Raw genomic sequence first — 18,941 nt, 5'->3', positions numbered from 1 at the left:
AAGGGTGGGTGGATGAAGGATGGATGTATGGATGAAAGGGTGGATGGATATATGGATGGAATAATGAAAGGGTGGATGGATGAAGGATGGATGGATGGATGAAAGGGTGGATGGATGAAGGATGGATATAAGGATGGATGGATGGATGTATAAAAGGTTGCATGGATGAATGATGGATGGATGTGTGAAAAGGTGGGTGGAAGAATTATGGGTGGATGGATGGACGGGTGGATAGGTAAAGGATGGATGTATGGATGGAAGGATGAAAGGGTGGATGGATGATGGATGTATGGATGGATAAAAGGTTGCGTGGATGAATGATGGATGGATGGATGTGTGAAAAGGTGGGGGATGAATGATGGATTGGTGGGTGGATGGATGGATGAAAGGGTGGGTGGATGAAGGATGGATGTATGGATGAAAGGGTGGATGGATATATGGATGGAATAATGAAAGGGAGGATGGATGAAGGATGGATGTATGGATGGAAGGATGAAAGGGTGGATGGATGAAGGATGGATGTATGGGTGGATGGATAAAAGGTTGCATAGATGAATGATGGATGGATGTGTGAAAAGGTGGGTGGAAGAATGATGGATGGATGGACAGGTGGATAGGTAAAGGATGGATGTATGGATGGAAGGATGAAAGGGTGGATGGATGATGGATGTATGGATGGATAAAAGGTTGCATGGATGAATGATGGATGGATGGATGGATGTGTGAAAAGATGGGTGTGTGGATGGACGGGTGGATAGGTAAAGGATGGATGTATGGATGGAAGGATGAAAGGGTGGATGGATGAAGAATGGATGGATGTGTGGAAGTGTGGGTGGATGAATGATGGATGGATGGATGTGATGAGGTCTAACAGGCGCATTTATGGTTGTCGATAGTTGTTTATGATGAGGAGTACCAGTTTCTAGAATCTTTTGTCGGAAGGGGGTCCTTACGCCTAAAAAGGTTTTACAAGGGGGTCTCGGCATCAAAAAGTTTGAAGACCTCTGCTCTAGACTAAGGAATAGTAGATTTACTATTCCAACACCTTCCCCACTGTACGTAGGCTGGAGTTGGAATAGTAAATCTTACTATTCCTAAGTCCAGCACCCTACAGCGCAAGTCGTGGTAACGACTTGCGTTGTAAAACATGCGTTGTGATGTACCGCAATCTAAAAGATCACGTTGTAACATAATACAACCGTCTGTGGGGTTGTAAAAAAGGCCTGCTAATTACCAGAGACCTCAGCACAGAATGATCAATATATATCCATAGAAGAGGTACACCGGGGCCACTGTGCCCAACTCCTGCTCTGGAACTCTACCCTCTCACTGCCCTTATGTACTCATGATGACACCAGGGCTAAGCTTAAAAACAGAGACCGCCTCACATGAAGGGCGTTTATAATATTTACCTGCTCCAGTCCTCGTCTGTGGGTGACTCAGAGCATGGTGGCCCGTTGTCTCTCCCACTCATAGCCAATGCCTCGTGTTTCAGAATAGCAGCTATTACACAGTTACTCTTCAAAAACAATTGTTAGCCTTTGCATCTTTTGACGTTTTCCCTGATTTTTCGCGGTTTTGACTATGTTTTTGCTGGAGTATTATTTCTGCACACTTTTCGCACTGCTAATCAGTGGTAAAGTGCAAGTGATCCTGTGGTAAAGTATGTTATGGATTGGTGTTTCCATGATTGGCTGTTTGGTTTTCTTGTCAGCCCCTAGTAAAGTGCACTGAGTGTGCCAGGGCCTGGGAACCAAATGCTATGCATGGGCCTGCAGCACGGATTGTGCCACCCACGTGAGTAGCCCAGAAAAGGTACTTCAGATCTGCAATTGCAGAGTCTGTGTGCAGTTTGTAACTGTCATTTCGACTTAGCCCGTGCAAACACTGGCTAGTCCCTAAACTTCCCTTTCCTTACATGTCAGGCACCTCTAATGGGCAGGGTGCAGTGTATGTGAAAGGTAGGACATGCCCTGGTGTGTGTGGCATGTCCTGATAGTGAATTACACTATTGCAAGGCTACCTGTTCCCCATAGGACAGAGTGGGAAGTTTGTTTATAACATCTTATAAACATAACTGGCCCTGGGGACTAGGTGGGCAAATAAAATGTATTATCCCTGAACTCAGAACCTAATGATGCATCTTTTAGTAAAAGTGATTTTTACATTCTGTGTTTGAAAATACCACTTTTAGGAAGTAGGTATTTTCTTGCTCAGTCATCCTTTGTGCCTCCGCTGGAATGTGGATTGCCTGTCTTGGTTTTGGTCGACAGATGGCTAGGAAGCCAGGGTGGCTCCCGATAGTCTAGGTAGGTCAGGAAAGGGCTGGATTGACCTGTGCTGGTAAAGGTGGAAGAGGGAGGAGATTTTCTTGCACCTCAAAGGGCCTTGTCTGCCTCTGACAATACTGTCTCCACCCCCTGCTGGGATATCACACCAGAGAAGGCAGAACTAGTTCTGGCTGGGCACAGAAACCCTCTGCCTAAAGGATCAAAGGATTTTTGGATACAAATACTGGTGGCCAGACCCGTGAACTTAGAACTCTTTTGGATCAAAAAGACGGCCAAGAAGAAGAGCTGGAGAAGCTGTGAGGAGGGACTACCACTTTGCTTTGTGCTTTGCTTTGTTGGCCTACAGTGGCTGCTTCTGTCTTGGGCAATGAAAGGACTGGACTGAACTTTCTGCAATCCACTTTTGTGAGTTTCTCCAAGGGCTTGGGGTAGGGTTTGCCCCCTGTTCAAGAATTCTCAGGAACAGCAAAGACTTCAAGCTCTTCTGCCCTCAGCACTGGGGACTGTGTGTTTTGTGCCATGACAGAAGAAAAGCAACCCGATGACGTCCACGACGCCGCTGCCGACTCCGTGTCCTGAAGGTATCTCAGAGGGCACCGCCGGCACCATGACCCTGCTCTCACCGACGGCGCCTGCTGATGCTGCCACCGAGCTGCTCCTCACACCGTGACCTGTGGGCACACCCTCCACACCACCTTGATTCACGCCAAAGCCTGGGCACCGCAGAGAACATTGCATCGAGACCCTGGTCTCAGCGACGACACCTGCTGACGCCACACCAAGGCGTTGCTCATACCGCGACCTGTGGAACCCACACTCCGCACCGCCTCACTTCACAACGACGGCTTGGCCTCCCGCGGCTGCCATTCCATGCCGAAATCAACCCCACTGCTTGCATCGTGGTTGAAGGGCACCGTTCTTACAGTTACATGACACACCACCCTCATCTCGCACCACAGCCTTGGCCTTCTGACGACGGCACCTTCGACTCCCGTTCGTCCCTCGACAACAGTGCTTCAGAAACAACAACGCCGTTGCTTGCACCGTGACCTTCCAGCACTGTGATGAGCACCGCCTTCACCTCGCACCGCAACCCTGATCTTACCGACAACACCATCTGAATCCGCCAACGAGCCGCTGTTTGCACCGCGACCTGAGGGCACTGCAAACTGCACTGCTGCACTTCGCACCGCAGTACCAGATGCCAGCGCTCCTGATCCCAACAGAAAGGAGCTCAACCTGCAACTCAAGTGACTTCAAGGGCCTTGGCGCCCTGCATCATTAACAGGTACTGTTTGCAGGTCTTCCCGACACTGTTGCAGGTCCACAACACCGCAACCAGCCTGAACTGTTTAGATTTGTTTGCTCACAACGCTGTGATAGCCCCGGACGGAGCTATTGACATCAAAGAACTGTTTTTAAAGCGTGTATTGATAACTGCAGTTTTTTAAGTATGGTTTTGTGGATTCTTCTCATTTTTGGTCTTCAATATAAAAATATTGCCTAATTTTCTAAACTGGTTTGGTGTCCTTTTGAAGTGGTTACACTGTATTACTGTTAGTTATGTACAAATGCTTTACACACTGCCTCTAAGATAAGCCTGACTGCTTGTGCCAAATTACCAAAGGGGTGAGCAGGGGTCATTTTATAAGTTTAACTCTCTTATCCTGACTAGGAGGAAGGGTCCCTACTTAGACAAAGGTGCAAGCCCTTGCCAAATAGAGACCCCCATTTCTAACAACAATGCATAGCACGCCTTGTGCTTCTTTTCACACCTAAATGTGTGTGTCCAGCACTTTGCGCCATCTTTTCTGCTTTCTAGCCTCCTGTTGTGTCCACCCTCCTGACCCCTAGAGTAGGCCATGGTTTGTGCTGGAGACGTCCATCGGTCCAATCTGCATTCCTCCTGCCTCCTCCATCCCATAAAAGACCTCTTGATATATGAACAAAGGTGTGTACCTGTAAAAGATGGTGGGTCCCAGGAGAGACGGCTTTTAACCCTTAGATGGATGTATCTGGGAGGGGCACCTGGCCCCTTCTATGAGGCTCAGTCCCAAGGCGCACAAACCCTTTACATATATATATAAATATCCCACAATTCACAGGCACACATCACTGTTAAAAGGATGTGTGAAATAGGAAGAAGGAGGCTGACGCAGGTGATAGTTACCAATGAGCGATTTATTAGCAGCTCGTAAATCACTGAGAAGAAAGACCCCAGCCACAGCTGACAGGCTAATCGTCCGCCTGCCGTCTTCCCTCTGCAACAGGCGCTCACCATAGAACGTTGCCTGCCGTGACATTCCAACTGATGTCACAGAGGCGCGTTCCACAGTGGTGACGCGGGAGGTTTGAAATGATGGAATGGTTGGCAGTTTCTCCTGTGTAGGCAGATACCACAGGATGCTGCCAGCAGCCAACAAGCTCGAAGAAAGACTCTGCACGCCATAGTTCTGGTGAGACAGTACACACGTCACGTCACTTCCGGGCATGAGAGAGCCATCTGAGAGGCTTTTACTTGCAGACCATCTTTGGGTGACTGTGTCTGCTTAGGGAAACAGGATGGAGGAAAAGAAGCCTGTGCTTGTGGGGATGTCTGCATCACTTACCCACAATCCCTTGCACAAGAGGCCCTGTAAGGCCTGGGAGAACTTACCACAACCCTACCCAGTCACTGAGATCCTATTAATGACTGCGTGTCCGACACGTGAAGCGGACAATGGGGTCCTGGAAAGAACCAGGCACTGCAGGAAGCATGATGACTATAAAGACTTTATTTAGACACTTAAGTCCTTCAAAGTGCATAATAACATCAAACATTTTGTGTTAAGATCATACTTAAAATGCAGCCACGATAAAATACTTATCACACGTAATATAAACACATGAGACTCAAACCACCAGGATACTTCAACTTATAAAAAATTAAAATACATCATCTATAAGAGGGAATAGGCTGCGAATGTCCGTAAAAGTACCAATAGCTGTCACAAAGGATGCATACACAAACAGCACTGTAACATGACAGAAACTCATCTCAGAAATGATGGGCTAAAGTGCTACTAAAGTACAAATTAAAGTGGAAGTAAGTATTAGTATAAAGGTGCCACTTGTCCAGAGCATTAAACAAATACTAACATTAACAGTGTCTATTTGCCTATCAGCAATGGCACATTTAAATTCTCCAAACAGTGCCAGAAGACATCCACCAACAGCACGCATCAAGTGCCACGTTTGAAGATAGGGTTTTTAAATGTAGTAAAATAAGAATTTAAGATAGGGTCTGCTGCCCTGAAGCAGTCACTGGCGCCTGCCTGCATGACCGTATGCCACATTGATTAAACAAAGGCAGAGGCATATTACATGAATGATGTGCTCCTCCCCAATTTGACACAGTTTGCAGCATACTGTTGTATGCTACTACATCGTTAGAAGTCCTGAGCCAAGGCACAGCGTGAACAAGGCCTAAGAGGGAGCTAAAACATTTTTTTTAAAAGAGCCCTTGAAACTGCATTAACCACCAATTCCAGTTAGGGGTGAGCCTCGAGAACATTGTATTTGCCTAAGGTAACACACACCTGTTAATGTACGCTGCACTTGTATTCTGGACCCTTCCTACCTGCAACACAACATGAGCACAGCAATGGTGGCAACCACACACACCTGTTACTGTACGCTGCACATGTCTTTTTGGACCCTTCCTACCTCCAACACAACATGAGCACAGCAATGGTGGCCACCACACACACCTGTTAATGTACGCTGCACTTGTCTTCTGGACCCTTCCTATCTGCAACACAACATGAGCACAGCAATGGTGGCCGCCGCACACACCTGTTAATGTACACTGCACTTGTCTTCTGGACCCTTCCTACCTCCAACACAACATGAGCACAGCAATGGCGGCCGCCACACACACCTGTTAATGTACGCTGCACTTGTCTTCTGGACCCTTCCTACCTCCAACACAACATGAGCACAGCAATGGTGGCCGCCGCACACACCTGTTAATGTACACTGCACTTGTCTTCTGGACCCTTCCTACCCCCAACACAACATGAGCACAGCAATGGTGGCCACCACACACACCTGTTAATGTACGCTGCACTTGTCTTCTGGACCCTTCCTACCTGCAACACAAAATGAGCACAGCAATGGTGGCTGCCGCACACACCTGTTAATGTACACTGCACTTGTCTTCTGGACCCTTCCTACCCCCAACACAACATGAGCACAGCAATGGTGGCCACCACACACACCTGTTAATGTACGCTGCACTTGTCTTCTGTACCCTTCCTACCTGCAACACAAAATGAGCACAGCAATGGTGGCTGCCGCACACACCTGTTAATGTACGCTGCATTTGTCTAATGGACCCTTCCTACCTCCAACACAACAGGAGCACAGCAATGGCGGCCACCACACACACCTGTTAATGTACGCTGCACTTGTCTTCTGGACCCTTCCTACCTGCAACACAACATGAGCACAGCAAAGGTGGCCGCCGCACACACCTGTTAATGTACGCTGCATTTGTCTTATGGACCCTTCCTACCTCCAACACAACTTGAGCACAGCAATGGTGGCCGCCGCACACACCTGTTAATGTACGCTGCACTTGTCTTCTGGACCCTTCCTACCTCCAACACAACATGAGCACATCAATGGCGGCCACCACACACACCTGTTAATGTACGCTGCACTTGTCTTCTGGACCCTTCCTACCTGCAACACAACATGAGCACATCAATGTGAGCCGCCGCACACACCTGTTAATTTACGCTGCACTTGTCTTCTGGACCCTTCCTACCTCCAACACAACATGAGCACAGCAAAGGTGGCCACCACACACACCTGTTAATGTACGCTGCACTTGTCTTCTGGACCCTTCCTACCTCCAACACAACATGAGCATAGCAATGGCGGCCACCACACACACCTGTTAATGTACGCTGCACTTGTCTTCTGGACCCTTCCTATCTCCAACACAACATGAGCACAGCAATGGCGGCCACCACACACACCTGTTAATGTACGCTGCACTTGTCTTCTGGACCCTTCCTATCTCCAACACAACATGAGCACAGCAATAGTGGCTGCCGCACACACCTGTTAATGTACGCTGCACTTGTCTTCTGGACCCTTCCTACCTGCAACACAACATGAGCACAGCAATGGTGGCCGCCGCACACACCTGTTAATGTACACTGCACTTGTCTTCTGGACCCTTCCTACCTCCAACACAACATGAGCACAGCAATGGTATCTGCCGCACACTCACTCGTGGTACACTGCCATTAACTGCATGCCGATTTCCTAGGGAAAGAAGTTTCTCCCTAGTTAAAAACAGACTGTAATATTCTGGTCCACAGTGAGTCAGTGCTTGCTTATGCAGCAAAGACAATCAGACTGGCTTTAATGGTCTAACCTATTCAGATAATATTTCTGCATACCCGTCTGTCAAAACATGTGAATCTGCTTGGAAAGCAATTCTATAACCAGTAGCACAACATAGATTGAACCTTGCATGTTATAGTCTCCCACATAATTTATAGGTTGGATGGAGCTTTTTATTTCTCAATTACACCAAAAATGAATTTCTGCTCTAGGTTGGTGCCACAGATAATCCAATTTCATGGTACCCAGCCTTACGGACAGCCTTACCTCCAGCAGGCAATCTAAGCAACATGGAAAATGCCTACCCTTCTACCTCGTCCCGACACATGCAATGGTAAAATGAACCGATTTCCAGCTGTCAATAATATCAAAGTCCTTAAACTTCTTCAAGCAGTCAATGCACTCCAGATGTCTCTTGTTCATTGCAATATGAGCCACACAAGAGAAAACGCATTGTCACTCTGCAACATACACACAATTAGTCAGCAAGTATTTCTCTCACCTGAAAACAATGCCTTAAAACTCCTATATTAAGTGAAGTCCGGACACATTGCTTTATTTCAATAACAAATATCATAAAAGCATCAGACAATCCTTTATAAAAAATAGAGTTTCTGCGAATTAGAGTTATCATAAAAGACATAACATGTACATGGTATCTACTTGGCCAGAACATGATAACACATTGTTACATCACTTAAAACAATTATTGCGATGACTATGTAGCACAGATCAGAGGGATTCAATAATAAAAGTATTTCATTTTAAATAAAAACAGGAGTTAAAATATGTGGTTTGTTGGACTTGGCCCTTCTGGCAGGTCCACCCCTGAAGTTTTTGCTTGTTATATGTGACCTGGGGATGGTGATTCCCACTCTGAGCGCGTGTGGTGAGAGAGGCCTGTCCTCCCATAGGAATGCATGGGGAAGGTGTGTGTCCCTATAAGTTCCTGATGCGTGGGGGGTACAGGCTCGAGTCTGGTATCTGCGGGCTTGTGTGATTGAATGCTGCGTGATGATGTATGCGGCGTGTATGTGTCTAGTGAGGAAGTGCCACTTCTAGACATGGGTGTGTGTGTGCAGTAAGTATGCTGGCGCGTGATTGGCTGAAGCTGGCTGGGGAGCCTGGCTCCAGGAGTCTGTGTGGGTCTGCCCCGGTGGTGAATGAAGAGATTAGCATGCTGATGTGAGGGAGGGGCTGCACCTGGGTCCTGAATAGGGCTGGGCTTTCCCACACAATGCTGGCTCCGCCCCTGTGGTGCGACTGATGGCCCTAGCCTGCCTGCTGAATGGAAAGGGTGGCTGGTGAAAACAAAGTACTCCCAAAACCAGCTGCGACTGGTTTCTCCCCCACCCTGCACCTTTAGACAAAGGATTTCTTTGTATAAAAGGAGGCTGTGACCTCTTGTCAAAGGTTCTTGTTCCCAACTTGAATCTACCGGGGCATGCTGCTGCTTGGTCCAGGGGAAGGCTTGCCTCCCTGGGCCCTGCCCAGCCCCTGGACTGCTGAGTCTGCCGAACTGTATTGTATTAACGCGCCGCCCGCATTACTGTACACTCATTCTGTGGCCGCTTTGATAGCGCTACAGCTGATCGCATTACCGCGACCTGCCGAATTCCGTTGTTTTCAACGCGCCGCCCGCATTACTGCAATCTCACTCTGTGGCCGCTCTGCTAGCCCTACAGCTGATCGCATTTCCACTGATTAGAATAATTGCTTCTGGGTCCCGATCTGCTTGCACTACTGCTGCTTAACTCAAATAAGCTCACCAACCAACGGTGTTTTCTGCCCTTAAAATTGTGTATTTAAGTTTGGGCTGATTGTGCTGGCGCCATTGCCTTTTCCCAAGCCTAACCCACGTTGTGCCCCAATCTGTTTGTGTCAGACTTGTTGGCTCGCAGCCATTTTGTTATTTGTTGTTGAACTCCGAGGCCAGTTCCCCACCACGATCCCGCCTCCCAGCTGCCCCGCCCTCGCCCCTCCCCTCTCCTCCATCCTCTTATGACAGATTCCTTCCAGCGCAGCGTTCAGGCGCAGCGGTCGCGCCGAAGGTGCGCCAAAGGTAAGCCCGTCTACGCCCGTCCGCGCCTGGACCGCGCCTAGCGCCAGTCCCCCTGGCCCCTGCTCCACCCATCCTCCCCGCATTACATACGACGCCTCCACCCTCCTAGCCCTTAACCCCGGCCGATTCCCCAACTGCGCCCAAGCCGCTCCTGGACACACCCATGGACCCTTCACATGCTACTCCTGCAAGTTCAACGGCACAAAGAAAAACTCCTCATCCACGAACACAAAACAGATATCTGACTCCACCCACCTAAAATGCATCCTGCTCAACACCCGCTCAGTCCACAGACACGCCATCGACCTCTGGAACTTACTAGACACCATTTCTCCTGACATCGCCTTCCTAACTGAAACATGGATGAACGCCTCATCAGCCCCAGACATCACCATTGCCATTCCGAAAGGATACAAGATCATTCGTAAGGACCGCACCGACCAAACAGGAGGAGGCATCGCCATCGTCCATAAGAACTCCATCCGCATCTCTTCCAGCTCTGACATCAACCTTGCCAACACCGAACACCTTCACTTCCAGATCCACACCAACCCCAAGACCACACTCAGAGGCACCTCCTCTACAGGCCACCAGGACCACGTGCACAATTCAGCGACGATATCACTGACTTCATCACCCCACACGCCCTCCCCTCCGAGGAATACATTCTACTGGGAGACCTCAACTTTCACCTTGAAAAGATCAACGACCGCAACGCCACCTCCCTTCTGGACAATCTCACCAACCTCGGACTTAAACAACTAGTCACTTCCCCCACCCACATCGCAGGTCACACACTCGACCCCATCTTCACTTCACCTACAACAAACCAAAACCCAACATCCACCTCCAACCCACCCTGCAAAGGAACTGGAACAAAATCACCACGGACCAAATCTCCGCATCGCTCCTTCTAAACACCCCAGCCCTCTCTTCTAACGCTAACGAAGCCGCCGCCAACCTCACCCTATGGCTATCCAACACCGCTGACACCTTGGCACCACTGAAAAAACGTCAAAACAAACCTGGCAGCAAGAAGGCCTCATGGTTCAACGATGATCTCAAGAAGTCCAAGAAACTCTGCCGCTCCCTTGAAAAGGCCTGGAAAAAAGACCCAACCACCAGCACCAAGGACGCCTTCAAAAACGCCACCCGCACTCACCACCAACTAATCCGAAAAGCCAAGAAAACAGCATTCAAGGATCGACTTGACGACAACGCTCACAACAGCAAGGAACTTTTCAACATCGTCAAGGAATTTTCCAATCCCTAGGCCAACTCCAACGACATCACCCCCTCTCAAACCCTCTGCGACTCCCTAGCCTCATTTTTCCACAACAAGATTGCAGACATCCACAACAGCTTTGACAACCAACCCGGAAACCAACCCACCCAACCACTTGCTGATCATCTTCCCCCCGTGAACACCCTTAACGACTGGAACCCAATCTCCACTGAGGACACCATCCGCTTGATGAATTCCATCCACTCAGGATCCCCCACAGACCCATGTCCTCACCACATCTTCAACAAAGCAGACTCCGTCATAGCACCGCACCTCCGAGACGTCATCAACTGCTCCTTCAACTCCGCCACCTTCCCGGAAGACTGGAAACACGCTGAACTCACCGCCCTTCTGAAAAAACCCACAGCGGACCCCACCGAACTCAAAAATTACCGCCCCATCTCGCTTCTTCCATTCACGGCCAAAGTCATCGAGAAAGCTGTCAACAACCAGCTCGCCGCCTTCCTCGAAGCCAACAAATCCCTCGACCCCTCACAATCTGGCTTCCGAGCAAAACACAGCACTGAGACCGCCCTCATCGCAGCAACAGACGACATTCGAACTCTACTGGACAACGGAGACACAGTCGCCCTCATCCTCCTCGACCTCTCTGCAGCATTCGACACAGTCTGCCACAGCACCCTTTTACAACGCCTCAATAACATCGGAATCCAAGGAAAAGCACTTGAATGGATCACCTCGTTCCTCACCGGAAGAACCCAGAGAGTCCGCCTTCCACCATTCAAGTCCGAGGCCTCTGAAGTCATCTGCGGCGTACCACAAGGATCCTCGCTCAGTCCCACCCTCTTCAACGTATACATGAGCCCCCTCGCGGCCATAGCACGCCAACACAACCTCAACATCATCTCATACGCGGATGACACTCAACTGATCCTTTCCCTCACCAATGACCCCAGCACCGCCAAAACTAACCTACACGAAGGAATGAAAGAAGTTGCCGAATGGATGAAACAAAGCCGTCTGAAACTTAACTCAGACAAAACAGAAGTCCTCATCTTAGGTACATCCCCCTCTGCATGGGACGACTCCTGGTGGCCGGAAGCCCTCGGAAAAGCACCCATCCCGACAGACCACGCACGGAACCTAGGCGTCATCCTGGATTCTTCACTCTCAATGAACAGACAAGTCAGCGCCGTATCCTCCTCCTGCTTCAACATTCTTCGCATGCTCAGAAAAACATTTCGCTGGATCCCCACCGAAACTAGGAAAACAGTCACCCTCGCTCTGGTCACGAGCCGACTCGACTACGGAAACACCCTCTACGCAGGTACTACCGCAAAACTCCAGAAGAAACTCCAACGAATCCAAAACGCCTCAGCAAGACTCATATTAGACATCCCACGCAACGAACACATCTCTGGTCACCTTAAAGACCTCCACTGGCTACCCGTCAATAAGAGGATCACTTTCCGACTGCTTACCCACGCACACAAATCACTCTACGACATCGGTCCAGAATGCCTCAACTCACGACTGTCCTTCTACACCCCCTCCCGCCAACTACGTTCTTCCAGCCAAGCCCTCGCCACTGTACCTCGCATCAACAAGACCACCATGGGAGGCAGATCCTTTTCATACCTGGCTGCTAAAACATGGAACTCACTCCCCGCTAACCTTCGCCTTACCCAGAACCACCTAGCATTCAGAAAGCAACTTAAAACGTGGATATTTGACAAGTAATCCTCCTCCCCCTTCCTAAGCGCCTTGAAACCCTCCGGGTATGTAGTGCGCTATATAAATTCTTTGACTTGACTTGACTTGACTCTCCATTGGACGGACCACAGCTGCGTTCACTTTACCTACAATAAGACCACAACTCACAACCATCCTCAACCCACTCTGCGAAGAAACTGGAACAAAATCACCATCGACCAGATCTCCTCATCGCTTCTTCAAAACCCCCCTGCCCACTCCTCAAACCCCGACCAAGCAGCCACTAACCTCACCCAATGGCTATCCAACAGCGCCGACATCCTAGCACCGTTGAAAAAACGTCAAATCAAACTAGGCAGCAAAAACGCCTCCTGGTTCAACAATGATCTTAAGAAATCGAAGAAACTCTGTCGCACCCTCGAGAAGGCCTGGAAAAAAGACCCAAACACCAGCACCAGGGACGCCTTCAAAAACGCCACCCGCATACACCACCAACTAATCCGGACTGCAAAGAAAGCCGCATTCAAAGACCGACTAGACAACAACGCCCACAACAGCAAGGAACTATTCAACATCGTCAAAGAATTTACCAACCCCTCAGCCAACTCCAACAACATCACCCCCTCCCAAGCCCTCTGCGACTCCCTAGCTTCGTTCTTCCACAACAAAATCGCAGACATCCACAACAGCTTCAACAACCGACCCGGAGACCAACCCACCCAACCTTCTGCAGAACCTTCACCCCCATTGAACATCCTTAATAGCTGGAACCCAATCTCCACTGAGGACACCATCCGCCTGATGAACTCCATCCACTCAGGATCCCCCACAGACCCTTGCCCTCACCACATCTTCAACAAAGCAGACTCCATCATAGCACCGCTCCTCCGAGACATCATCAACTGCTCCCTCAACTCCGCCACCTTCCCGGAAAGCTGGAAACACGCAGAACTTAGCGCCCTTCTGAAAAATCCCACAGCGGACCCCACCGAACTCAAAAACTACCGCCCCATCTCGCTCCTTCCATTCCCGGCCAAAGTCATCGAGAAAGCTGTCAACAACCAGCTCGCCGCCTTCCTCGAAACCAACAAATCCCTCGACTCCTCACAGTCCGGCTTCCGAGCCAAACACAGCACGGAGACCGCCCTCATCTTAGCAACAGACGACATTCGAACTCTACTGGACAACGGAGACACAGTCGCCCTCATCCTCCTCCACCTCTCCGCAGCCTTCGACACAGTCTGCCATAGCACCCTTCTACAGTGCCTCAAAAACATCGGAATCCAAGGAAAAGCACTGGAATGGATCACCTCGTTCCTCACCGGAAGAACCCAGAGAGTCCGCCTCCCACCATTCAAGTCAGAGGCCACTGAAGTCATCTGCGGCGTACCATAAGGATCCTCCCTCAGCCCCACCCTCTTCAACGTATACATGAGCCCCCTCGCGGCCATCGCACCCCAACACAACGTCAACATCATCTCCTACGCCGACGACACTCAACTGATCCTCTCACTCACCAAAGACCCTAACACCGCCAAAACCAACCTACATGAAGGAATGAAAGAAGTGGCCGAGTGGATGAAGCACAGACGTCTGAAACTAAACTCAGACAAAACCGAAGTCCTTATCTTAGGTACCTCCCCCTGCTCCTGGGATGACTCTTGATGGCCAGAGGCCCTTGGAAAAGCACCCATCCCGACGGACCACGCACGGAACCTGGGCGTCATCCTCGACTCCTCACTCTCTATGAACAGACAAGTCAACGCTGTTTCATCATCTTGCTTCAACATTCTTCGCATGCTCAAAAAAACATTTAGCTGGATCCCCACCGAAACCAGAAAAACGGTCACCCATGCTCTGGTCACAAGCCGCCTGGACTACGGAAACACCCTTTACGCCGGTATCACCGCAAAACTCCAGAAAAAACTCCAACGCATCCAGAACGCATCAGCCAGACTCATACTAGACATCCCACGTAAAGACCACATCTCTAATCACCTGAAAAACCTCCACTGGCTTCCCATCAATAAGAGGATCACTTTCCGCCTCCTAACCCACGCACACAAAGCACTGTACGAATTTGCACCCGAATGCCTCAACACACGACTTTCCTTCTACACCCCCTCCCACCAGCTACGATCCTCCAACCAAGCTCTTGCTACCGTACCTCGCATCAACAAAACCACCATGGGAGGTAGATCCTTCTCCTACCTCGCAGCTACAACCTGGAACTCACTCCTCACTCACCTTCGTCTCACTCAGAACCACCTAGCATTCAGAAAGCAACTTAAAACTTGGATATTCGACAAATAATTCCCCACCCTCTTCAAGCGCCTTGAGACCCTCCGGGTATGTAGTGCGCTATATAAATCTTTTGACTTGACTTGACTAGCGCCTGGGAGTGCTTCCCTTGGCCCCTAGCGCTTGAAAGCGCCTTTTCTCCTGCCTAGCGCTTGGGAGCGCTGGTAATTTCCTTCTAGTGCTTGGGAGCGCTTCCTTTCTGCCCTAGCGCTGAAAGCGCCTAATTTGCCAAGCCGGTGCCCACCCGGCATTTGCCCCGGTTCATGAAGGTTCCTGGAGGACCCCCCAGCGAGTCCCTACCTCGCTTTATCTCTGATTCAATTGCTGCTCGAGGGAGCCTACCCCTCATCGTCCCCCCGAGTTCACCGCCCCTGGCCCGGGAACCCTCGTGACGTCCTCCCCGGGCCGCGCTGGGATTGGCTGCCGGCCCGGGATTCCCTCACGACGTCATTCCCCGGGCTGCGCCATGATTGGCCGCCGGCCCGAGGAGATTCTGAATCCGGCCCACGAAGCGCGACAAGGCAGGGAGCGGCGGGAACCTACTCCGCGCTCCTGCATCCCCCTGAGAAACCGCCACCCCCCCCCCCCGGGGCTCCCGAGAGCGAGGGAGAGCCCCGGAGAGCAAGAGAACACCGCGATACTGTTGCAGTCATACCGGTGAGTGCATGGAAGGAGAGGAGGGGTGTCGGGCACATTGCCGGTGCCCCCCCTCCCCTCCAGTGCAAGTGCCTGGGTGCTCAGAGGCCCGTGGGGCCTCCCTTGATGCTGAGTCCCCCGAGAGGGACTCCTCCTATTTTGAATCGGAGCCCGAGAGGCTCAGGTGGCAATCCTCGATCACGAGTCACCCGAGAGGGACTCCAACAACCCCTCTACTTTTGTTCTCAAGCCCGAGAGGCTCCCCGGCGCCCCAGTGATCTCGAGTCTCCCGAGAGGGGCTCCGCCTACCCCCAGTTTGTTCTCAGAGCCCCGAGAGGCTCAAGCGCCAGTTTGTTCTTCAAGCCCCGAGAGGCTCCAGGCGCCACTGTTGTTCTGAAGAGCCCCTGAGGCTCAGGGGGGCATTACAGTTGTCCAGAGCCTGCGAGGCTCTGGACAACTGCGAGTCCCATCATCTACAGCAGCCCAGCACTTTGTGGGAAGCTGCCACGTGTAGGTTTGTTCTTGGCTACCTGCAGTCTGTCCTGACATTGCAACATTGGGCGTCCTAGCCCCAGAGAGGCCAGTTGGCCTGGTGAAAGTTATGAGCTCATGTTAATGTGATTCCTGAGAATTATTCTGTGTTGCACCTCTGAAGGTGTTTCTGATGCGTTATATGCCCTGTCCTTTACCCTCCTGAATATTCTATGCATCATGTATGAAGCTTCTGGTTATTATGTGTTCTAATACTAGTTCTACCAAGTATCTATTCCTGGCAGTGGTCCCATGGCCCTGTCTTGTACATAGTCCCCTGTACATTCTGCCCATGCCCCTGGCACATTGTCAAGTGTGTGTTCCTATCTGATGTGTTTTTCAATACAAAGACTATTTTTACATATACCTTGTGTGGAGTTCCTTTGGGGGGGGGGGCCCCTGGAGGTTGTTGCTGGTGGGTGCGTGCACAAATGCTTTACACATCGCCTCTGAGATAGGCCTGACTGCTCGTGCCAAGCTACCAAGGGGGTGAGCAGAGGTTGTCTTGGCAGGTGACTTCCTTACCCTAATTTAGGAATGGTGATTTCTGCCTGGCTTTGGCGCAAGCCTTAGCCAACCAGAGATCCCATTTCTAACATTGTTGAAACAATAGGACCCAATATAAAACTTATATAAGTGACAGTTCATAAAGATTAGTGTAATATTTTGTCATCACATTGTAATCAGATATATTCTCCATGGGGCCTGCGGTATAAAAGGCGTTATGCCTGACTGTCTTGCTCACTTTGCTACTGGATTCAAGCAAGCCGGGCTGAAGACGGCTGGAATGCCAGAAACCGGTCCTCAGAAGCTTGTTTCCGGTCCAGGAAAGACATGGCTTGGCAGTTCGGGCTGGACTGTTCCCATGAGGCACAGGGTCAGACTGATTTGCATATAGCCATGTCTGAACTGGGGTGGCAGAGTAGGCTAAAGAACGGTGATGGATTAAACCCAGATCTTTTGACTGGGTTTGAGTGTTTGATTGATTCAGATGCTCCGTCCATCACAACCCCCCTTTTGTACCGCTTTTGGCCGCCATAAGTGTGACAGGGTATGCTCAGACGTGAGTCCCTTGCTCACTTCGCCACTGGATTCAAGCAAGCCGGGCTGAAGACGGCTGGAATGCCAGAAAACGGTCCTCGGAAGCTTGTTTCCGGTCCAGGGAAGACATGGCTTGGCAGTTCGGGCTGGACTGTTCCCATGAGGCACAGGGTCAGACTGATTTGCATATAGCCATGTCTGAACTGGGGTGGCAGATTGGGCTAAAGAACGGTGATGGATTAAACCCAGATCTTTTGACCGGGTGTGAGTGTTTGATTGATTCAGATGCTCGGTCCATCACCACCCCCCTTTTGTACAGCTTTTGGCTGGCCGGGCTGAAGACTGCTGGAATGCCAGAAACCGGTCCTCGGAAGCTTGTTTGGTCCAGTGAAGACATGGCTTGGCAGTTCGGGCTGGACTGTTCCCATGAGGCACAGGGTCAGACTGATTTGCATATAGCCATGTCTGAACTGGGGTGGCAGAGTGGGCTAAAGAACGGTGATGAATTAAACCCAGATCTTTTGACTGGGTGTGAGTGTTTGATTGATTCAGATGCTACGTCCATCACCACCAGTTTTTTGTACCGCTTTTGGCTGCCATAAGTGTGGCAGGGTATGCTCAGACGTGAGTCCCTTGCTCACTTTGCCACTGGATTCAAGCAAGCCGGGCTGAAGAGGGCTGGAATGCCAGAAACCGGTCCTCGGAAGCTTGTTTCCGGTCCAGGGAAGACATGGCTTGGCAGTTCGGGCTGGACTGTTCCCATGAGGCACAGGGTCAGACTGATTTGCATATAGCCATGTCTGAACTGGGGTGGCAGAGTGGGCTAAAGAACGGTGGTGGATTAAACCCAGATCTTTTGACTGGGTTTGAGTGTTTGATTGATTCAGATGCTACGTCCATCACCACCCCCTTTTGTACCGCTTTTGGACGCCATAAGTGTGGCAGGGTATGCTCAGACGTGAGTCCCTTGCTCACTTTGCAAACTGGATTCAAGCAAGCCGGGCTGAAGACGGCTGGAATGCCAGAAACCTGTCCTCGGAAGCTTGTTTCCGGTCCAGAGAAGACATGGCTTGGCAGTTCGGGCTGGACTGTTCCCATGAGGCACAGGGTCAGACTGATTTGCATATAGCCATGTCTGAACTGGGGTGGCAGAGTGGGCTAAAGAACGGTGGTGGATTAAACCCAGATCTTTTGACTGGGTGGGAGTGTTTGATTGATTCAGATGCTTCGTCCATCACCACCCCCCCTTTTGTACCGACTGTCCAAGCACAGCTTCAAAATGTAGCCACTCTGCAAACAAAAAGGGTTCTTGCATCAGAATTCAAGATGCGTAAAGCACCATGATGGTCAAGGGTGCCCAATTGTCCTATATTGATACACAGCATTCCAGCACTCTACCATATGGAACATGGAAATGGTGCCCCCTCCATATGTTCCATCACTTCATAGATCTCTGGTCAACCAATGTGCACATCATCTGGCAACCATGGTTCATAAGATGGTGCATGGGACCAGATCACGTAAAGTACAAGGAAAAACGCTCTTGGATGCCCTTCCTTGGTGTGGGGATTTAATCAAACAACCATTTGCAATGCAATGGGTGCACAAACACTCACTTTCTACTTGTCCTTGCTTATGAGAAGCAAGGCTGACAGAAACTGTGTCTCGTTAACTGCTAGACTTGCTTCTCACAACCAAGGACTATAAGTACAAAGTGCGTGTT

The sequence above is a fragment of the Lissotriton vulgaris genome, chromosome 4_2, assembly GCF_964263255.1.
Source record: "Lissotriton vulgaris chromosome 4_2, aLisVul1.2, whole genome shotgun sequence".
NCBI classification, from domain to species: Eukaryota; Metazoa; Chordata; class Amphibia; order Caudata; family Salamandridae; genus Lissotriton; species Lissotriton vulgaris.
This window is presented reverse-complemented; position numbering follows the sequence as displayed.